This window comes from Lynx canadensis, chromosome B1, assembly GCF_007474595.2.
Source record: "Lynx canadensis isolate LIC74 chromosome B1, mLynCan4.pri.v2, whole genome shotgun sequence".
Classification (NCBI taxonomy): domain Eukaryota; kingdom Metazoa; phylum Chordata; class Mammalia; order Carnivora; family Felidae; genus Lynx; species Lynx canadensis.
In genome coordinates, this window is record NC_044306.2 from 29,609,742 (window position 1) to 29,632,910 (window position 23,169).

The 23,169-nt window shown below is 39.0% G+C and overlaps 1 protein-coding gene and 1 long non-coding RNA gene across 3 annotated transcripts in view; one reads left to right on the forward strand and one right to left on the reverse strand.

Annotated features, from left to right (window-relative positions):
• Window positions 1-23,169, forward strand: part of NRG1 (neuregulin 1) — a 1,119,525-nt gene that overhangs the window by 569,672 nt on the left and 526,684 nt on the right. The gene's annotated exons all lie outside the window — the stretch shown is intronic.
• LOC115511869 lies at window positions 1,132-20,118 on the reverse strand. Its single transcript, XR_003968211.1, has 3 exons — window positions 20,019-20,118; window positions 5,941-5,945; window positions 1,132-1,142 (listed from the first exon to the last, which is right to left on the reverse strand). It is a non-coding gene; the product is annotated as an uncharacterized LOC115511869 (long non-coding RNA).

The following is a 23,169-nucleotide window of genomic DNA, read 5'->3' on the forward strand; positions in this document are numbered from 1 at the left end:
CAACCCCAGAATCATGGCATTCAAAACCACTGCCACTCACTGAATTTTTTTCTCCATTGCTTTAATGTTTGGAGTGAATGCAGGAGGTATTTATAGCAGTTACTCCAAAACATGTAAAAGGTAAGATCAGTGAAAAACATCGCTCCAAAGCATATTCTCATTTTAGAAGAGCTCCTTTGTAATATGCCCCTTATTATACATCTTTGAAAAAAGATAGAGGATTTTCTACAGATGACTGTTTTAAGTATGAAAGTTGCTCTCCCAAAGAACATTACAGCCTTAAAATAAATTTTTAATTAAAAAAAAAGTTTCTTTGTCTTCTAATAGTTACCAACTTCTCTGTGAGTATAGCTTATCTCTAGGAAATAACTAGGGTGTTCAGTTTACCTGTGTTATAAGTTATTTAGTACTATTAAGGTGGAAAGCATCTCATCATCATCATCACTATTATCACCAGCATTTTCAGTAATGCCTTAGACTTGGAAAGGTTACTTTTCTGGGTACTGGGATTGTGTAGCTTGGAAGCAAGAGGTAAGGATCAAAATCCCTCAAATAATTAAAATAGGTCAACATGAAAGTTCATGAATTCTGGCTCTTAGTCAAAGGCTGTTTTAGACCTGACATAATTCTGTTAGGTTTACCAATTCACATTAGAAGCCAACACCTTAGAACGGGAATCAGAAAATCTATTAAAAGGGAATGGAATAATAAAAGCATAACGATGTTATGCCATTACATCTGGGTTCAGATAACCTCCAAAACCACAATGGTCTCTGAGTGCACCTACAGACAGAGCTCAGTCATCAATGATTATAATTATGACCTTGAAATAAATCATAGGACAGATATCAAACACTGTGTTTGGTAAGTTAGAGAACTGTATTATTAAGAAAGATATTCCTTGCATTGTAGTTGATTTGGTGTCAACATCATCAATTCAGAAGTGGGTTAAGAATCATCGTCTTCTTGATGATCTTCTTAATCATCAATTAAGAAGAGGCTACCTGTATGGCTCACTTGTTTAAGCATTTGATTCTTGATCTTGGCTCAGGTCATGATCTCACAGTTTGTGAGACTGAGCCCCGCGTCAGGCTCTGTACTCATAGTGCGGAGCCTGCTTGGGATTCTCTCTCCCATTCTCTCTGACCCTCTCCTACAGGTGTGCTGGTATTCAGTATTCTCTCTTTCTCTGTCTCTCTCTGTCTGTCTCTCTCTTTGTCTCTTTCTCTCAAAATACATAAACTTTTTTTTTTTTTTTTAAAGAAGTGGGTTATAGGATTCTGGAAAATCTCAGTCATATGGAAGGCAATGCCAACTAAGTGAAGATTTACCATGCCAGTGCCTGTACAGACTGTGTGGTGGGAACCATGCCTGCTATTCTTCAGACTCCATAAATGAGAGAATGGATATATATAATGTGTATGTGTGTGTGTGTGTGTGTGCGCGCGCATGTGTGCGCACGTGTGGACTCATATACTTTGGAAGTCAGTTGATCTGTACATATCCTTTCAGCTCACCAAACACATTTTTGGGTGCCTATGTGTGGCACGAATTGCTCTCAGGCCTAGAGCAGTTGTGGGGGTGGATAGAGGCAGTCATGCAGCAGGTGGGTGTGAGCTGAGGAGAGAGGAGGCAGGAAGGGGAAGGACATCACAGGCTCTTCCCCACGTTCATCAGGGATGGCTTTCTGATAAAAGGAATCTGTCATCATCTCTGCCTAGAACTTCAGATTCAGACTACTTGATGGTGAGTGGAAAAGACTAGATAAAATGGACTGAGAAAGCAAGACTGCCCAATTCAGACAACAAATCCATTCTCCGAGTCAAGTGGGAGTTTGCAAAAGCAGAAATGCGCCCAACCGACAGCCCTGGGAACAGAGAAGAGGCAGTTTTTATTAAAGTCTTAGTTTCCAAATGATGAATGCCAACAAGAAAATAGTTTAATATATCCAAGAGAAATCTGCACCTTTCATCCCATTGCGGAATGATGGCTTTTCAAAGGACATTCAAATGAAGCCAAGGATGTTCAACAATATGTCTCATTAAATAGACTTAAGGTCTGTGAACCAAAGTCATGTTCCTAGTCTCCCTCTTATCTTCTAGCATGATATTATTCTATTTCATCTTTTCCATACGCTTGCTCCCCTGAGTTTCTTTGGAATGAGATCGTTAGATTCTGTTTCTAAAGCTGGTGTTTTTTTTGTTGTTTTTTGGGGTTTTTTTTGGCCAGGTGTTGTTATCAGAACATTCTTACTCTGAGGGGGAGAAAAAAATCACAGTCTTCTACAAATTCTCTTGCTCTCACAGGACACGGTGCTCTGCTCTCAGCCTCTTCTCTTTATCCTCGCCCCTGGGAGGCTACCTAGTCTCTGCATTCATTGCCTCACAGTCTCTGCTAATGGCTGATTTGGTGACTGAATTAATCCTGTAGTCTACACATGCCTGGAGCTAGCCTGGTCATAATATGCCTCAGAGCTTGCCCAATTCTCTGCCTTGGGTATGTATGGTTTATCACTTCTGAGGCCTTGCTTCTTACTCAGAAAGTGAGAGCTTGGATCAAATCATCTCCAAGGCTCCTTCCAGTTCTGACCTTTTCAAAATATCTGCTGTTAAATGATTTGCCAAAAGTCACACAAGTAAAAACATCTGGGATACATATATTTGTTGGCTTATTGTCTAACTTTGGGCCAGTCATTTCAGCTAAACAAATGGAGAGATAGGTGCTGGCCCCAAATCAAGTTTTAGAAGACTTCTTTCCTAATTGCTGCTGCTTAAATTAAGTCATTTTTTCTGTTTCCCTTGATTCCTCCCCTTCTCTGCATTTTTGTGTTTTTTTTTTGTTTTGTTTTGTTTTGTTTTTTTGAACTTGCAGAGCCTTCTGACATTTTAAGTAGAAGGTTGCAAATGCTTGTCTTAATGCTTGGCCATGTCCCAGAAAAAGATCCTCACCTTGCCACATCCTATAAATATTTCCTGTGTACATGGGGATCACTAAGCGCGTGTGCACGCGCACATACACTTGCACGCGCACACACACCATCCAGGATTCTTCTGAGGATGAATGAATATTCCTGTGCCAAATATTGCATGAGAATTTGGGCAGTCCTTTGGCAGGTTGAACAATGCTTATATTTATGCTCTCTGGCTAGATCATTGCTTGATCTTCCTGTTCTAGGTGAAGGGCATTGTTTTCTAATCAAGATAATTTAGCTACCCTTGGGGTGATATTTAACACTACAATTGCCTGAAAAGTGCCGTGTTTTCTTAAGGAATCTTTTTCCAGCATCTAGAAATTTAGGCAAAGTTGAAAGAAGGGACAAGAAGAAACATTCACGGTACATCTGTTTTCTGATTTTGTATGTCATTTGAGTTTTACACAAATTTTCTTAGGTTAGTATTATATCCATTGGACTGACAAGGAAACCAATGCTCTAATTAGTTGAGGACCTTGAAATTCATTAATAAAGAGCTCTCTTATTGTCAAGCCTGTGTTGTTTCCCCTAAACCAAGTTGCTTTCCTAGAGAGAGTTTAAAATTTTGAAAATAAACAAAGAGGATGGTCATTTATTGCTTATGTTTCTAGAAGTTGATACATAAAGTCTTATGTAATTCCTACAAGAATCCACCTTCCTCTTCCTCCTGCTTTTCAAGATTACATCACCACTTATATTTAGTATTTACATTGTAATTGCCGATGAAAATGTTGCTTGCTGCTGAGCCCATCATTGCACTACAGTTGCTGTTGTACCATACTGTAATGAACAATCCTTCATTTGTTTTTTCTGGAGTTTATGATCGCTTTAGACTTTTATCTCTCTTGTTTTCTCTAAACCTACTATCCTATTCATTCAGTTTCTCTGTCATATGCCTATCCATAAACTTAAACCTACATCAATTTCATTTTGTTTTTCATGGTGATGTCTCTTTCCCTCATCTCCACTGATGCCCTCCATCTTCTGCCTCGATTTCAATGAGACGCTTTCTGAGTTTACTGTTGGAGCTGTGGCCTTGTTACTTTCTTTATTCCTTGTTCTGGGACTTCACTTTCCAGCTATCCTGCTTCCAGATCTTATATCTTCCCCCTCCTTGTTTTTCCTCTATGTATAACATATTCTCCAGGAGCTTCCAAATAAGCATGCTTATGAAATAAATGGTTAGATCTTGCTTATCTGAAAACATCTTTATTACACCTTCACACTTAGAGATTGAAAGTCATTTCCTCGTAGAATTTTGAAGATTTTTGCTCTTCTGTCACTTTTTTTTTTTTTTTTTACACTGTGGTTTTTGAGAAGTCCAATGACATTCTTATTCCCAATCCTTATATTTAATTTGTTTCTCTTTTGGATGGTCTTTTATCCCAAATGTTCTAATATTTAATAATGATGTATACATTTTATCTTCCTGTTGTTTTAGGCATTTAGTGCACCTAAAGGGGTGCATGGGGGGAGTTTTCTTGTCTTGTTTCTCTGATAACTTCCTTCACTTCATTTTGTCTCTAATATTTCACTTTCAGGGATTTGTATGAATTTGACATTGGATCTTCTGTACTGATCTTTTCTCTCCTATTTTTCTAAACTATCTTCTGGTTTTCAGTTTCTTGGAACTTTTCTCAATTTTATCTTTCATCGCTCTCCTGGTATTTTAATTTTAGGTATCCTACTTTTAAGTTCTAAGAGTACTTAAAAAAATTTTAATGTTTATTTTTCAGAGAGAGAGGCAGAGTGTGAGGGGAGGGGCAGAGAGAGAGGGAGACACAGAATATGAAGCACGCTCCAGGCTCCCAAGTTGTCAGGACAGAGTGCATTGCGGGGCTTGAACCCACAAAGTGTGAGATCATGACCTGAGCTGAAGTCAGACACCTAACTGACCAAGCCCCCCGGGTGCCCCATCTAAGAGTACTTTTTGTTGATGTGTTCTGATTATTCATTTCATACTGTTTCATGCAGTAGTAATGTTCTTATTTAAGAGGCCATACATCTCTTTAACTGAAAATTTTCCAACAATGTTTTTTCCACTCTTTATATTGTCTTAATTTTCTTTTGGTGACTATTCCCCCCTGTTTGCTTAGGTCTCTTCCTTTCACAATGAAGGCTTTTCTCATTCATTGGTGACTTCTGTTGCCCACTTATATTTAAGAATGCAACATTGGAAAGCATACCGGAACATCTGTGCACAGGAACAGGGCTTGTGAATGATTGGGGCTTATCACAAAGTGATTAGTGAGAAAGTTGCCTTTTCTTTCTTTTTTTTTTTTTAATTTTTTTTAACATTTATTTATTTTTGAGACAGAGAGAGAGAGAGAGCATGAACAGGGGAGGGGCGGAGAGAGAGGGAGACACAGAATCTGAAACAGGCTCCAGGCTCCGAGCTGTCAGCACAGAGCCCGACGCGGGGCTCGAACTCACGGACTGTGAGATCATGACCTGAGCCGAAGTCGGACGCTTAACCGACCGAGCCACCCAGGTGCCCCAAAAGTTGTCTTTTCTATAAGAAGCACACCCAATATTAGTATCTGCTATATGTTTTCTAGGGCCATTCAGTTTGCCAGTTTCCCGCCTAAGGATCTCGAGTCTGGTTGCAGGCATTCTAGAACAGGGAGCTGGCAGTCTCCGTTCAGCATGTAGATTCCTACTAAATCCCATTTTCATTCCATCTTCCCCTCCCTGCCACCCTTTGCAACCTGCTGTACCTTTGTGTGAAGCGTGATGCTTCATTGACTCAATTTCCTCAGCGGTAAAAATTCTAGTCTGTTACGGAGATGGCGGTAATATATGTCATCTAGCTGCACAGTAACGAGGAGCCAGATAGTATTAACACCTTGTACAGACTTTCAACTAATTCTCTTGTTTTTCCCATACACGTTACTCCTTATCTTCCAGGAAAACTTCTGCCTTTGAGTTCTGACCTTTCCTAGATATTTTTCAGGCAAACTTGCCTGGACCTTGTCTATACACCTGTTTGCTGGCTCCCAAGTTAAGGTTTCCTTCATTTTATTTTATTTTATTTATTTATTTTTTTAACGTTTTTATTTATTTTTGAGACAGAGAGAGAGCATGAACGGGGGAGGGGCAGAGAGAGAGGGAGACACAGAATCGGAAACAGGCTCCAGGCTCTGAGCCATCAGCCCAGAGCCCGACGCGGGGCTCGAACTCAGGGACTGCGAGATCGTGACCTGGCTGAAGTCGGACGCTTAACCGACTGCGCCACCCAGGCGCCCCAAGGTTTCCTTCATTTTAATCACTTGGCACTTAGATACTTTTTGCTTTGTCTTCCACAAGACTGTTAAAAATTCTTATCTATTGGCAAATATCCTTTTGTTTGCTGCATTCTTATGGGTTTATAAGCATTTTAATTTTTTATTGCCATTTTAGTCGCATTTCAGGAAGGGGAGTAAGTAGAAGTGTGTGATCCATGAGTTGTATTCAACCAGTATCCAGCCCGAATTATAATTATGCTACAACAGGTCCCAGGTTCTGCAGCAGTAGCTCTAGATAGAAGAAAAGTGCCTCTTTTTTATGAAAACATACAGTGCAATTTATAACAGCTGTCTTTCCTGTACAGTTCTATGGAATCTGAGTCAAAAGAATTTGGCGATTATTTATTCTAACCCTCTCCCTGATACCAAAGTTATATCCCTAATAGGTGATTTTACAATCCTGACTCAAATCTCTCCAATGATGAGGAACTTATTTTCACATGAAATGGTCCATCACATTTTCAAGTCCTGTTGTGTCAGAGTTAGTGCTTCAAAAGTGTCTCCTGAATTTAACTCCTGAGTTTAAGACCTGAGTCCAGTGAATAACAGTGACTTACTAAGTAGCATTATAAACAGCAGGGGGTGGGATTCCAGTCTTTCTCATTTAAATAGATGATATCTGAGTTTGTCAAATGTATCAAACTCAACTCCTTACATATGGCATTGGTGTGTTTCTCATCCACGTCTCAACACGGCCCTGTGGCATCGACTGAAGGTACCTGAAGGCATCAATCTGGATTTCACAGTAGCAAGGCTGATTGCTTCAGTCTTACTGAAAGTTCTGTTTGTTTAACGAGGAATATTTAGAGAATATTTACAGAGATTTGTTTCTCATCTGAAAACTTTCAGAATTGAAAGAGGCTTTATTTGCTGCATATTGATCAACTCGTTGAGTGATCATTTCTCCTTGTTGTGGTCCACATCAGAAAAATGCAATCAGCTAGAATAAAAGCAAAAAAGAAAGGTCCTACCAGATGTTTCTTATCTTATTTTTTATGTATAATTTGGAACACTGGGGTAAAAGGATCTTTGTCCATCTTTTGACTTTGTCATAAAAAGAACATTTGAGGGCTCTTTGAAATACTTTTGTTTTTATGTTTTTTTATTGAGGTACAGTTGACATGTATTAGTTTGAGATATGCAACATAATGATTTAATATTTGTATATATTGTGAAATGATCACCATAAAAACTCTAGTTAACATCTGTCACCATAGAGAGCTACAAAATTTTTTGATGAGAACTTTTAAGATCTACTCACGCAGCCACTTTCAAATATTTATTACAATACTGTTAACTGTAGTCACCTCGCTATACATTATATCCGCATGATTTACTTTTTGGGAAAGCAGAATTTTGTTCCTTTTGACCCCCTTTACCCATTTGCCCACCCCCATCTGCCGTCTCTGGCAACCACCACTCTGTTCTCTGTGTCTATGTTTGCTTATTTGTTCTGGGAGGGGGGTATTTCTGCTTTTTTTAGATTAGAAGAAGTGACATCATTGGTATTAGTCTTTTTCTGTCTTTCTTAGCATAATGTCCTCAAGTCCATCCATGTAGTCACAAATGGTAAGACTTCCTTCTTTTCATGGCTGAATGATATTCCTCTGTGTGTGTGTGTGTGTGTGTGTGTGTGTGTGTGTGTAGACATACCACATTTTCTTTATCCAGTCATCCACTCATGAACACTTAGGCTGCCTTCATTTTTGGCTATTGTACACGAGGCTTCAGTGAACACAGGGGTGCATACATCTTTTCAAGTTAGTAGTTTTTAATTTCTGCAGATAAATACCCAGAAGGAGAATAGCGGGATTATATGGTAATTCTATTTTTTAATTCTTTGAGGAGCCTCCACACTGTTTTCCACAGTAATTCTGCCAATTTCCATTCTTACCAATAGTGCCCAAGGGTTCCCTTTTCTCCAGATCCCTGTCAACACTTGGTATTTCTTGACTGTTTGATACGAGCCATTCCAACATGTGTGAGGTGATATCTCATTTCCCTGGATGATTGGAGATATTGAGCACCTTTTCATGTGCCTGTTGGTTATCCATGTGTCTTCTTTGGAAAATTATCTATGTGGGTCCTCTGCCCATTTTTTATATTGGATTATTAGTTTTTTGCTATTGTGTTGTATCGGGGAACTTTTAAATGGATTTTTCTTAGCAACCCCAAATGGCCAATGCAAGCCACTGTGTAGTTGATCTTTTAAGTTATTTTTTTTTTAATTTTTTTTTTCAACGTTTATTTATTTTTGGGACAGAGAGAGACAGAGCATGAACGGGGGAGGGGCAGAGAGAGAGGGAGACACAGAATCGGAAACAGGCTCCAGGCTCTGAGCCATCAGCCCAGAGCCCGACGCGGGGCTCGAACTCACGGACCGCGAGATCGTGACCTGGCTGAAGTCGGATGCTTAACCGACTGCGCCACCCAGGCGCCCCTTAAGTTATTTTTTGAGAGAGAGAGAGAGAGAGAGAGAGAGAGAGAGAGAGAGAGAGAGTTCAAACAGGGTAGAGGGAGAGAGGGAGGGAGACAGAGGATCCGAAGCGGGCTCTGCACTGAGAGCAGAGAACCTGATGCACGGCTCGAACCCACAAGCTGTGAGATCATGACCTGAGCTGAATTCGGATGCTTAACTGACAGCCACCCAGGTGCCTCCTATATGACCCTCAAGTTAGAAGTGAAAGTGTGGTTCAGTGTATCAAATAGTGGAATTTGACTTCTAGCACAGCCTTTGTCACAGGCCATGTGGTCCTGAGTGAAACTCTGATGTCATATGTTTGGGTACTCTTAGGCAACTGGGAGCAGGCCTGTTCATTTTAATGAAGTGGGCAGAGGGTAGGCGTGAAGTGTGAGATAATAAGACAGGCAAACAGGAAAAAGAAGAAAGGAAGAGAGAAAGGCAATTAGGGAGTGTTGACATTTTAGAGGCAAATTTCTATATCACTGATATAATTTCAGTAATTTTCTTAGCTCTTAGCTATTTCATTCATTCATTCATTCATTCACTCATTCATTCATTCAGCATGTATTTATTGTGTGCCTACTCCAGTCCAAACATGCTTCTTTGAACTCAGAATGCAGCAGGGAATGAACCAGTCACTGCTGTCCTCATGGAGCTACATCTGTATACCTGGAATCCTAATCAAAAGCAAGAATTAGGAGGAGATGGAATCAGCCGTACATCCAGTAATACTTGCTGAGAGTTCTGTTGTGGGACCACAGAGAACATAGAGAAGGGAAGGGGATTAGGGTATCTCAGGGTTCAAGGAAAGTTGACATTTTAAACTGGGTGGTCAGGTCACTAAGGATGCAGCGTTTTCAGTAAAGATTTGAAGGAGGTGGGTGAGTAATCAGTGTAGATCTGTGGAAGAAGTGCATGCTGGGAGGGGGATCAGCAAATGTGAAGGCAGGGTTGGCCGTGGAATGTTTCAAGTAGAACAGCCAGGCTGGTATGGCTGCTGCCCACTGAGTGAGGTGGCAGTGAGGTCACAAGGGTAAGAGTTGTGGGTCACCTGGGTGGCTGTCAGTTAAGCATCCGAATTCAGCTCAGGTCATGATCTCACAGCTTGTGGCTTCGAGCCCTGCATCGGGCTCTCTGCTCTCAGTGCGGAGCCTGATTTGGATCCTCTGCTTCCCTCTCTCTCTACCCCTACCCTGCTTTAACTCTCTCTCTCTCTCTCAAAAAATAAATTAACATTAAAAAAAGGAGAAAGGTAAGAGTGGGAAACACAGATGATGTTGGCCTCTGTTTGCAATGATGTCAGCTCTTGGTACAAGGTAGCAAACCATTATAAGATTGTGTGCAAATGAGTGGCATGATTAGACTTATTTCAACTAGATTATTGAAATTATTACATCATTAGCAGGATGGTTTTCTAAGAACATATCATTTCGATTCATCTGCAGGTCAGAATGAATCCATGAAAAACAAAATAGATTCCCTTCTGGGACAGAGGTACTGATTACATTTATTGTCCTAGAGGAAGCTCTTATCCATCTACCAGTCACAGTAGCTTCTAACCCTGAGCCACAAAACAAATTACTTTGGATGGTAACTGGACTCTAGCCTTCTCATTTGCAAACTAGGAATAATAGTATCTAAATATTAAATGATCTAATAAAATATCAGAATCAAATAAGAAATGATACTTGGGAAAATATCCAACAGTGCCTGAGAGAGAGGATCTTTAAAAACGTTAGCTGCACCCTCAATGGATTGTAAAAATAAATAAATTTCAAACAAACAATGTAAATGATGGTAAGTGTGACACTTTTGATCATTTTGAATATATTTTTTGTGTGTACTCTCTTATGAGACTTTTGCAAATCATCTAAAGTTCTTAGAAACTGAAATAGTTCATACCAACAAACTTAGTTTTTTTTTTCTTAAGAATGGCTTTCTTAATCAGAATTGTGTTTAAAACTACATCTGTAAGGATGATTGCCAAAGTGGTAAGTTGTTTTTTGTTTTTGTTTTTGTTTTTTTAGAGAAAACACATGGAAACAAATATAAAACAAAAATGAAAGGATGGATGAATGAATTGTGCAAAAATAAATGAAATGCTAATGCAGTCTTTTTTAAAATTTATTAATTGCGTGTGTGTGTGAGAGAGGGAGAGAGAGAGAGACAGTATGCATACACACAAGCAAGGGAGGGGCAGAGAGAGAGGGAGAGAGAGAATCCCATGCAGGCTCTATACCATCAGCACAGAGCTGGACACGGTACTCGAACCCACTAACCACATGATTGAGAAAGTATATGTGATATATTGTTAAATAAACCAAAGATTTGCTTTTTTCTTTATTTACAAATATCCCTGAGTTGATTCTACATCACTTATGGAATCAAAAGTGCACAGTACATATAATTTAATCAATCATAATGGAGTAGAGTTGCAGAGAAGGCTGGAAAGAGCACATGCAAAGAAAGAATCTACACAGTATCTAGACTCACAGAAGCTCAGTGCTGCTAAATTTTTTTTTTCCTGTTTTTCTGACCACATGTAATTATTTGCTAGGGAGCAGAACTGAAATTTGATGAGAGGTTTGTCATGTTGGGAAAAATTTTCAAACAGAGATTTGAGATAAGGAGATACAAATGAATGTTTTAAATGAGAAATGAAATGCAGGAATATTCACCCAAATTCCAGTTTTCTCCATTACCTTGGCAAAAGGTAGCCTGACTTCCCTGTATTCTAAGTGGAAAAAGGAGCAAACTCAGGGAGTCATTTTATGCATTACATGGTCCTTTAGCAAAATTGTGCATTTGCCTATTAGTGCAGTTCACTCTTTTTACTTTTTCCAAGGAAGACGAGAGTTGCGGTGACTGAATATTGCTGAAAATGTGGATTATTGGCCTAGCTGGTTGGGTTTCTCGTGATCAGCTTTCTCAAGATCACTCCCCACCCACAAGATTTCAAGAAAGAAACAAAAATAAAGCAAGCAAAAATTAACGCTAATGTGGTTAGCATTTTAAAATAATTAACCCCAGTTTTATTGGAAGGTGATGGAAAGGTGGTTTTAAAATAATTAACCCCAGTTTTATTGGAAGGTGATGGAAAAGCACTTTGAGATTTTTCTGTTTTGGTAGCAGAGAGCTCACAGACACCTGTGTATGTCCCGCACCACTCTGGAGAGTCATGTCACATCCTGCATTATGCAATCGATCCTTCAGGCATTAGTGGCTCCTGTAAAGCCTTCGGAAGTGAAAGTCAGGGAGGATACACAGCTAAAATCTGATATTAATTAAATACCTGTTAGATTAAAAGGGGGAGGGGCATAAAAGGGGAACTTGAAATTATTGGGGTCAAATACCTCCACAAATTCCCCAAAATAAAAAATAAACAAGCTTTATTTTCACAATGTTGACCTTTTTTTTTTTTTTTTTTTTGTTTTTGTTTTTTTTTTGTTTTTTTTTTTTGAGACTGGTTGACACAATGTTACATTAGTTTCAGGTATACAACTTAGCGATTTGACAAGTTCATACATTATGCTGTGTTCACTGCAAGTGTAGAAGCTTTATTTTTTTTAAGCTATAGATTTGGGGAATATTTAGAAGACTAGCGTTTCCTTTTTTCTTATTCTAAATATTTGTAACTGCCTTCTCTGTAGCTGATTGAATTTTTTATTACTGTAAAGGCAATACATCTCTCGGACCAGAATTATTACCCTAATTATTGTGAAAGGAAAACCATGCCTGGCTAAAATGACTGAGTGCAGGGCTTTCACCATAATCTATTTCTTCTGTTAGTAAATGTGCATTACCAATTCCAGTGCGATCTTCAGTACTATAAATAGTACCATGTTCCCTTTTTCCGCTTAATGTGTAAATGTCAAGGGTATGGAAAATGACATTTTGTTTTTTAAAATAAATTTTTTATAACATTTTAAAGACAAAAGCACCACTAAAAATTGGGGTATGATATTACAGGTAATTTTAAATTTTTTTTAATAACTGCTTTGCAATGTTTTCTACAAAAAGATGTAATACTATTATCATTAGAAAAAATGACAGAAAAAGCAAAACACATACCTCCATATTTTAGAAGATATTTGAGTGCCACTGCCTAATGCCTTTTATTATTTATTTATTTATTTACTTACTTACTTACTTATTTACTTACTTCTGGGAATTTTGGTCAAAATTTTAAGCAAAATAGGCTGTTATCCTACCCTGTCAAACATCTCTGCCCCCATCGGGAGCTACTCTGCTGTTCTTGCCTGTTCAGTTGGGAACAATCTATTTCCTTCTCCACTTTTAGCTGATCTGTATGAATGAAATGTGATTAAATCTAGCAAAACTATGGAAGCATCCTAAGAGCATATGGGGAGCCTTCCTGTAGTGCTAGTTTGCTATTTCTGTCTAATAACAGATTTTAAAATCCAATTAGACAGTTTGAAAAAAGGAAGCCCAAGTTAAAAATATCTGACTGTTTGATTCAGCCCAGTGGGGAATGGTTTATAGGACAATCATTCATGGTGACTAGGATCTTCGTGATAAGAAACTCTTTTCTCTAGCCCAGTAGAATAATACTTTTTTTTTCCTCCTCGTACTGCTCCTGACTCTTCCTACTTAGTTATATCACATTAAAGAGTAGATATTCTCACTTCCTCTATAGGAAGGAAAATCACGATGATTTTCCCACGTAATACCATCCTTGTGTGTTACGAGACTGGGGTTGACCTAATGGGAAGACATACAGATGGTTTAGGAAATGAGACATGATTTTTCACACAGTGGTTAATGCATAAGAAAATGCCCAGGTCTGTCTAATGTCTACATGTGCTCATTGAATGATTCTTAAATGACCCTATTTGGTTTGATTTCTTAACTATATTAGAAATAGATGAAACAATTATAAAATCATTTTTCACCTATCATTTTAGCAGGTAGAATAAAATTCCTCACTCTAATGGAGGTTGTAAGGACATGGGTACTCTCAAACATTGTTGGTAGGGTATAAAGTGGTTTAATTTTTTAACTGTTTGTGAAAATATAATTATTGTATAAAATACTCTAGCCTAGGTAATATAATCAGAGATACAGTGAAAAATTGTGTTTGTAGATGCTCATTGCAGTAGCATTTATAACAAGGAGAAACCAGAAACAGCCTAAATGTGCAAAAAAAGGGAATGGCAAGGTCATGAGAAAGACAATACATACAGTGTTGAGTGAAAATGTATGCACTCTTAACCTGGGGAAATTTAAATATACTATAAAGAGCTGGACAAATATGAACATCCCTCAAAATGCATAATGATCTCTACAAAGTAGCTTATTTGATCGTTTTTATTTTCTTATAAATACCTTTTAGTCTTGTGCAAATTTCCTATAACTAGCATGCATACCATAGTTTATCCTATAAAATAGTGCAAAATGAACACGGAGACGAAGATCATGGGCTTCCAGTGAAGGTCCAGGTTTGAATCCTCTCTCTGCTGTTTACTAACTACATAATTTCAGAAAATTATTTAACTTCTCTGACTCTTCAGTTTCTTCATCTGAAATACTAGATACTAATGCTGTCTACACCTTAAGGATATTGTTTGCATTAAATAAGTTCCTTTATATGGGCCATTTTAGCAATGAATGTCCAACATAAAATATATGTTCCATAAGTCATCACTGTTGTTATTTTTTGTTATAAAACAGAAATGCTACAATTACATTGAAAATATGGCTAAATGAAAGGGCAAAGAAAAGCTCATTTCACTGTGTTTTTTAGCAGCTTTATTGGTATAATTCTCATACCATAAAATTTACCCATTTAAAGTGTATACTTCCATTCTACTACATTTTGCCAAATGATTATTTAAGGAGCTCTGTCGAAAGAATGTTATTTTGAGAAGTAAAAAATTGTCTTTTATTTAGTTGAGCAAAACCCCATCTACAGAGATCACCCTCATGTGATTCTCTTTCTTCCTTTGGTGAAAGGGGAAGGGAGGAGGCTTGGTGATAAACTTTGTGCTTTTCAGTGGAAGTTTCATGAGTGTCATAGACCCCAAGAAACACTTGTGGGTCAGCCAAACAGCAGCCTTCATGCTCTGGGTCTCACAGCTGTTACCTGGGACAGGAACTAAACTGGAGTAAACCTACTTAGGGGGGAAGGGAGTTCTCCCCTCAATTTTCAGTTTATGAATTTTTGCTTCTTCATATTCTTCTTCTGCAAATGAGTTTCTTTTTTTTTCTTTTTCTTTTTGCTATTTATTTAAATTCAAGTTGGTTAACATACAGTGTAGTCTTGGCTCCAGGAATAGAACCCAGTGATTCATCTCTTACATATGACACCCAGTGGTCATCCTGAAAAGTGCCTTCCCTAATGCCCATCATCCATTTAGCCCATCGCCCCACTCACCTCCACTCCAGCAAGCCTCGGTTTGTTCTCTGTCTCTTATGGTTTGCCTCCCTCTCTGTTTTTATCTTAGTTTTCCTACCTTTCCCCTATGTTAATCTGTTGTGTTTCTCAGATTCTACCTATGAGTGAAATCATATGATACCATTTTCTGACTGACTTATTTCACTTAGCATCATACCCTTCATTTCCATCCACGTTGTTGCAAATAGCAAGATTTCATTCTTTTGTGATGATGAGTAGTAGTCCATTGTGTGTGTGTGTGTGTGTGTGTGTGTGTGTGTGTACACACCACATCTTCTTTATCCATTCATCAGTCGATGGACATTTGTGCTTTTTCCATAATTTGTCTATTATTGATAGCGCTGCATAAACATTGGGGTGCATGTGCCCCTTCCAATAAGCATTTTTGTATCCTTTGGATAAATTCCTGGTAGTGCAATTGCTGGGGCATAGGGTAGGTCTATTTTTAATTTTTTGAGGAACCTCCATACTGTTTTCCACAATGACTGCACCAGTTTGCATTCCCACCAACAGTGCATCCTCCACATCCTTGGCAACATCTGTTGTTTCCTAAATTGTTAATTTTAGCCAATCTGACGGGTGTGAGGTGGTACCTCAGTGTGGTTTTGATTTGTATTTCCCTGATGATGAGTGATGTCTAGCATCTTTTCATGTGTCTGTTAGCCATCTGATTGTCTCCTTTGGAAAAGTTTCTAGTCATGTCTTCTGTTCATTTCTTCACTGGATTTGTTTTTTCGGTGTTGAGTTTGAAAAGTTCTTTATAGATTTTGAATAGTAATCCTTTATCTGATATTTCATTTGCAAATACCTTCTCCCATTCTGTTGGTTGTCTGTTAGTTTTGTTAATTGTTTCCTTTGCTATGCAGACAGTTTTTATCTTGAGGAAGTCTCAATAGTTCATTTTTGCTTTTGTTTCCCTTGCCTCTGGAGATTTGTCAAATAAGAAATTACCACATCCTAGGTCAGAGAGTTTGCTGCCTGTTTTCTCCTCTAGGATTTTGATAATTTCCTGTCTCACATTTAGGTCTTTCATCCATTTTGAGTTTATTTTTGTGTAAGAAAGTGGTCCAGTTTCGTTCTTCTGCATGTCGCTATCCAGTTCTCCCAGCACCATTTGCCAAAAAACTGTCTTTTTTCCATTGGATACCCTGTCCTGCTTTGTCAAAGATTAGTTGACCATATATATGTGGGACCATTTCTGAGTTCCTATTCTATTCTATTGATCTATGTGTCTGTTTTTGTGCCAATACCATACTGTCTTGATGATTATAGCTTTGTAATACAGCTTAAAGTCCAGAATTGTGATGCCTCCAGTTCTACTTTTCTTTTTCAACATTACTTTGTTGGTGGTCTTTTGTGTTTCAATACATATCTTAGGATTCTTCACATATCTCTGTGAAGAATACTGGTGTTATTTTGATAGGAATTGCATTGAATATGTAGATTGCTTTGGGTAGTATTGGTATTTTAACAATATTTGTTCTTCCAATCCATGAACATGGGATGTTTTTCCATTTCTTTGTGTCTTCAGTTTCTTTCCTAAGTTTTCTAAAATTTCCAGCCTGCAAATCTTTTACCTCTTTGGTTAGATTTAGTCCTAGGTATCTTATGGTTTTTTGGTGCACTTGTAAATGGGATCAATTCCTTGATATCTCTTTCTACTGACTCATTGTTGGTGTATAGAAATGCAACAGACTTCTGTGCATTGATTTTATATCCTGCAACTTTGCTGAATTCATGGATCAGTTTTAGCAGTTTTTTGGTGGACTCTTTTGGTAGAGTCCATGTAGAGTATCCACGTGGAGTATCCATGTAGAGTATTGTGTCATCTGCAAAGAGTGAAAGGTCGACTTCTTCCTTGCCAATTTGGATGCCTTTTATTTCTTTTTGTTGTCTGATTGCTGAGGCTAGGACTTTCAGTACTATGTTGAACAACAGTGGTGAGAATAGACATCCTGTTATCCTCCTGATATTAGGGAGGATGATGAGCCTTTGGGCCTTTCATATATGGCTTTAATGATGTTAAGGTATTTTCCTTCTATCCCTACTTTCGAGGATTTTTATCAAGAAAGGATGTTGTATTTTGTCAAATGCTTTTTCTGCATCTATTGACAGGATCATATGGTTCTTATCCTTTCTTTATTAATATGGTGTTTCACATGGACTGATTTGTGAACATTGAACCAGCCCTGCAGCCTAGGAATAAATCCCACTTGATCATGGTGAATAATTATTTTAATGTACTGTTAAACTCAATTTGCTATTATCTTGTTGAAAATTTTTGCATCCAGGTTTATCAGGGATGTTGGCCTGTAATTCTCCATTTTAGTGGTGTCTTTGTCTAGTTTTGGAATCAAGGTAATGCTGGCTTCATAGAATGAGTTTGGAAACTTTGCTTCCATTTCTGTGTTTTGTAACAGTTTGAGAATAATGGGTATTAAGTCTGCTTTAAATGTCTGGTAGAATTCTCCTGGGAAGCCATGTGGCCCAGGACACTTATTTATTGGGAGATTTTTCATAACTGATTCAATTTCTTTGCTAGTTATGGGCATGTTCAAATTTTCTATTTCTTTCTATTTGAGGTTGGGTAGTGTGTGAGTTTCTAGGAATTTGTCCATTTCTTCCAGATTGTCCAGCTTGTTGGCATATAATATTTCATAGTATTCTCCTGTACTTATATTTCTGTGGTGTTGGTTGTGATCTCTTGTCTTTCATTCATGACTGTATCTATTTGGGTCCTCTCTTCTTTTTAAGAAGTCTGGCCAGGGGGTTATCAATTTTGTTTATTTTTTCCAGAAACCAGCTCTTAGATTAATTGGTCTGTTCTACTGTCTTTTTGGATTCTATATTGTTTATTTCTTCTCTAATCTTTATTATTTCCCTTCTTCTGCTGGTTTTGAGCTTTATTTGCTGCTTCTTTTCCAGCTCCTGTAGGTGTATGGTTGGGTTGTGTATTTGGGACCTTTCTTGCTTCTTGATATGGGCCTGAAATGCAATGTATTTTTCTCTTAGGACTGTCTTTGCTGCATCTGAAAGGGTTTGGACTGTCATGTTTTCATTTTCATTTGCTTCCATATGTGTTTTAATTTCCTCTTTAATTTCCTGGTTAACCCATTCATTCATTAGTAGCATGCACTTTAGCCTCCATGTATTTGAGGGCTTTCCAAACTTTTTCTTGTGGTTGTTTTCAAGTTTTATAGCGTTGTGATCTAAAAATATGCATGGTATGATCTCAATCTTTTTGTACCTGTTGAGGGCTGATTTGTAACACAATATGTGATCTCTTCTGAAGAATTTTCCATGTACACTTGAGAAGAATGTGTAGTCTGCTGCTTTATGATGAAATGTTCTGAATATATCTGTTAAGTCCATCTGGTCCAATGTGTCATGCAGAGCCATTGTTTCCTTATTGATTTTCTGCTTAGATGATCTGTCCATTGTTGTAAGTGGAGTATCAAAGTCTTCTACAATTATGGTATTATCAATAATTTTGCTTAGTTCCTGATTAGTTGATTTATATATTGGGGTGCTCCCAAATATTTACAATTGTTGCTCTTCTTGATGGATAGACCTTTCATCTCTTGTTACAGTCTGTTTTAAAATCTAGTTTGTCTGGGGACTCCCAAGTGGCTCAGTTGGTTAAGCCTCTGACTTCGGCTCAGGTCATGATCTTGAGGTTCTTGGGTTCGAGCCTGCATTAGGCTCTGTGCTGACAGCTCAGAGCCTGGGGCCTGCTTCAGATTCTGTGTCTCTGTCTCTCTCTCTGCCCTCCCCTGCTCATGCTCATTCATTCTCTCTCTCTCTCTCCCTCTCTTTCTCTCTCTCTCTCAAAAATAAATAAACTTTTAAAAATTTTTTAAAAATCTAGTTTGTCTGATATAAGTATGGCTACTCCAGCTTTCTTTTGTCATCCATTAACACGACAGATGGTTCTCCATCCCCTCACTTTTTTTTTTTTCAACGTTTATTTATTTTTGGGACAGAGAGAGACAGAGCATGAACGGGGGAGGGGCAGAGAGAGAGGGAGACACAGAATCGGAAACAGGCTCCAGGCTCTGAGCCATCAGCCCAGAGCCCGACGCGGGGCTCGAACTCACGGACCGCGAGATCGTGACCTGGCTGAAGTCGGACGCTTAACCGACTGCGCCACCCAGGCGCCTCTATCCCCTCACTTTCAATCTGCAGGTGTCTTTAGGTCTAAAATGAGTGTCTTGTAGGCAGCATATAGATGAATGGATCCCTCTCTCTCTCTCTCTCTCTCTCTCTCTTTTAATCCATTCTGATACCCTGTGTCTTTTGATTGGGGCATTTGGTCTATTTACATTCAGAGTGATTGTTGAAGGATATGAATTAGTGCCATTGTGTTATCTGTAGATTTCATGTTTGTGGTAAGGTTCTCTGGTCCTTTGTAGTCTTTTCTGCTTTCCACTCAGAGTCCACCTTAGAATCTCTGGCAGGGCTGGGTTAGTGGTCATGAACTCCTTTAGTTTTTGTTTTTCTGGGAAAGGCTTTATCTCTTCTATTCCTAATGAGAGCCTTGCTGGATAAAGGATTCTTGGCTGCGTATTTTTCCTATTCAGCATATTGAATATTTCCTGCCACTACCTTCTGGCCTGCCAAGTTTCAGTGAATAGGTCTGCTACTAACCTTAGGTATCTACCCTTGTAGGTTAAGGACCTTTTGTCCCTAGCTGCTTCCAGAATTCTCTCTTTATCTTTGTATTTTGCCAGTTTGACTATGATATGTCATGGTGTTGACTTGTTTTTGTGGATTTTGAAGAAAGTTCTCTGTGCTTCTTGGACTTGGATGCCTGTTTTCTTCCTCAGATTAGGGAAGTTCTCAGCTATAATTTGTTCAAAGAAACCTTCTGACTCCTTTTCTCACTCTTCTTCTGGAACTCCTATGATATGGATATTGTTTCGTTTCATGGAATTACTTAGTACTCTAAGTCTCCCCTTGTGATCTAGTCATTTCCTTCTCCTCTTTATTTTAGCTTGATTATTTTCCATAATTTTATCTTCTATTTCACCTATTCTGCCCTCTGCTTCTTCAATCCTCCCTGTCACTGTATCTTTGTTTTGCATCTCAGGTATAGCATTTTAAAATTCATCCTGACTAGTTCTTAGGTCTTTGATCTCTGTAGCAAGGGTTTCTCTGGTGTCTTCTATGCTTTTTACAAGCCCAGCTAGTAGTCTTATGACTTTTATTCTAAATTTGTATTCATATATATTGTTTATATCTGTTTTCAGCAATTCTCTGGCTGTACTTTCTTCTTGACATTTCTTTTGGGGAGAATTCCTCTATCTTGTCATTTTAGCTAAGTTTCTGTCTTTTGCATGTTTTTTTAAAATTTTTTTTACCGTTTATTTATTTTTGAGACAGAGAGAGACAGAGCATGAATGAGGGGAGGGTCAGAGAGAGAGGGAGACACAGAATCAGAAGCAGGCTCCAGGCTCTGAGCAGTCAGCACAAACCCCGACGTGGGGCTCGAACTCAGGAGCGCGAGATCATGACCTGAGCCGAAGTCAGACACTTAACCGACTGAGCCACCCAGGCGCCCCTGTCTTTTGCATGTTTTGAAAGCTTGTTCTGCTTTCTGCATCTGAGAGTACCTCTGTAGTAAAAAGGGGTCATCCACTGTCCAGGGCCTGGCCCTCCAGGAAGTGTTTCTGGTGTATGTTGCCTGCACTCTGCTGTTGTGTATTGTCTGCTCTTTCCCACCGGTCAGTCCTCTGCAGAGCTCCTCCTTGCTTGTCCTGGTGGAGTGTTTGGACCTTAACTAGGTGTGCTTTGGTTAGTTTGTTGCAGTAACCCTGAATCCTGACGAGTTGTCTCTCTCCAGCCGTGGAGGTCCTTCTGCCACTCTGCAGACCTATTTCCTGGGTGATCCAAGTGATCTGACCTCAGTACAGCTGTGTTTGAGGGATGAGGAAAATCTGGGCCCCCCGACTTCTCCACCATCTTAACTCCCTCTCCTGCAAATGAACTTCTTTACATGGTTCCTACACAATATGATGAACACAAATGATTAGGAAGTATTTTGTTAAGGATTAATTCTTGAAGAAATTACTAGTGAAGCCAGAACGTAGCCTGAAGATGCTGTAAAGCATCAGTACTTAAACTTTTTGGTCTGAGAACCCCTTTACACTCCAAGACCCCAGAGAGTTGTTTTCTTCTTCTTTTTTTTTTTTAATGAAGAATACCCAAAGACACATTTTTATTAGTCACCAGAACAATCACATGTCATCACATGTCATGTAGCCACTGGAAAATCCCACTGTAGATTTGCAGAAGAGTAAGACTGAAACCAGCAAATCACACCCTATTATTGTTATGAAAATACTAGTCACCTCACAGACTGCCAGGAAAGGTCTAGGGATCTCTGAGGAACCCCGCACCACACTTTGAGAACTCCTGTTATAAGGTGTTGTTTTCCCCCTTCCCCTCTGCCACACAAAACTACCTCTAGGACACGGACTTGTCTAAGGCCACAGTGCAGCCAGCTCTGATACTTTTAAGCTAAGAAAAGATGAACTTCATCACAGAAGCCACAGTGGTCGAAAGCATACACCAAGTAGATTTTCTTTCTCCAACTCCACAGACCATCTCATTTAGCCGCTGTAGTAGCATCCGCCGGTCAGATTTATTAAGGACCGGTAAAGGGGACTTAAAAGACTCTGTTTGCGGAAAGAGGGTCTCACAGTCGCCAGTAGCCATTAAACTCTGCTTTACGTCCATCTGGAGCAGCAGCCCAAGTCAGATCATTCCTGTGATGTTCCCTCTTTCCTCTTCATCCACAGATAGACTATCTGTTCAGGGAAACGGGGGAAGAAGTGAGTGAGAAGAGATGGTACATACTGGGCACTAATTTGTTCGGTACATTTGTGGGATTTTTCCCCTTTTTTCTTGGTTGATCACAATAATAATACACCTTCTCTATAAAACATAAAAACAATACCTAAGTATAACGAGTAAAAAGAGAAGAGAAGCTAAGTGCCCCCTGCCCCCAACCTCAGTGCCCCCCCTGGCCCAAATCGCACTTCTCAGAGATAACTGTGTCAGTTTGGTGTACGATCTCACAGTCCTCTGTTGCAAGCATAGATAAATTGGAGGGTGGGGGTGGACTGCTGCTTTGTTTTGCTTTTTCACATAAACAGTATTATCTCAGAGATAGTTCCGAGTGTCAAGTACACGCATGTCACTTTTTCAAAGCAATGCATGCATGTCACAATGTGGGTGAAGTAGGTTTATGTAATCATTCACTGATTGAAAGGTATTTAGGTTGTTAACAGTTTTCCTATTTTCTAAACAATGTTGCCATGCCAAGAAAATCGCTTAGGCATAAATCTTTGTCACCTGTTAGAGTCCCAGAAGTGGAATGCTGGACTAAAGACATCCTCGCTTTAAAATGTGAGGGCCATTGCCCTCTAGAATGCATTGCATATCAATTGACACAACTGACCGTAGTTTCTGAGGAGTTGCATGCGCCACACCATGCATAGCACTCACTGCACGCGCTATCCCTTTGAACATCGTCCAGTCTAATGGGTGAATTATGGTGTCTTGTTTTCCTTGTCATTTCTCTGATTATCAGTGAACTTGAACGTCTTTTCACGTTTTTATTGGCCATTTCTATTTCTTCTTCCCAGAGAAATTTGCCAGTATATTAGGCCTATTTTTTTGCAAGGCTGTTTGCCTTTTTCCAACAGATTTACGTAACCTCTCTGTAAGTACTAACACTTTATTTTTGTTTCAGATACCTTCCACCATTCTCTGGCTGTCATTTAACCATGATTATACTTTCTTTCGTCACATAGCAGTTTTTAATTTTTATGTGCATAAATTTATCAATCTCTTTATTTAAAGTTTCTGAGCTTTTTCTTTTCTTGGGAATTGCTCTTCCCAAAAGTATAAAAATACTGTGCTTGGGGCACCTGGGGGCTCAGTCGGTTAAGCATCCAACTCTTGGTTTTGGTCCAGGTCGTAACTCAAAGTTCATGGGGTCGAGCCCCACATCAGGATCTGTGCTGGTGGT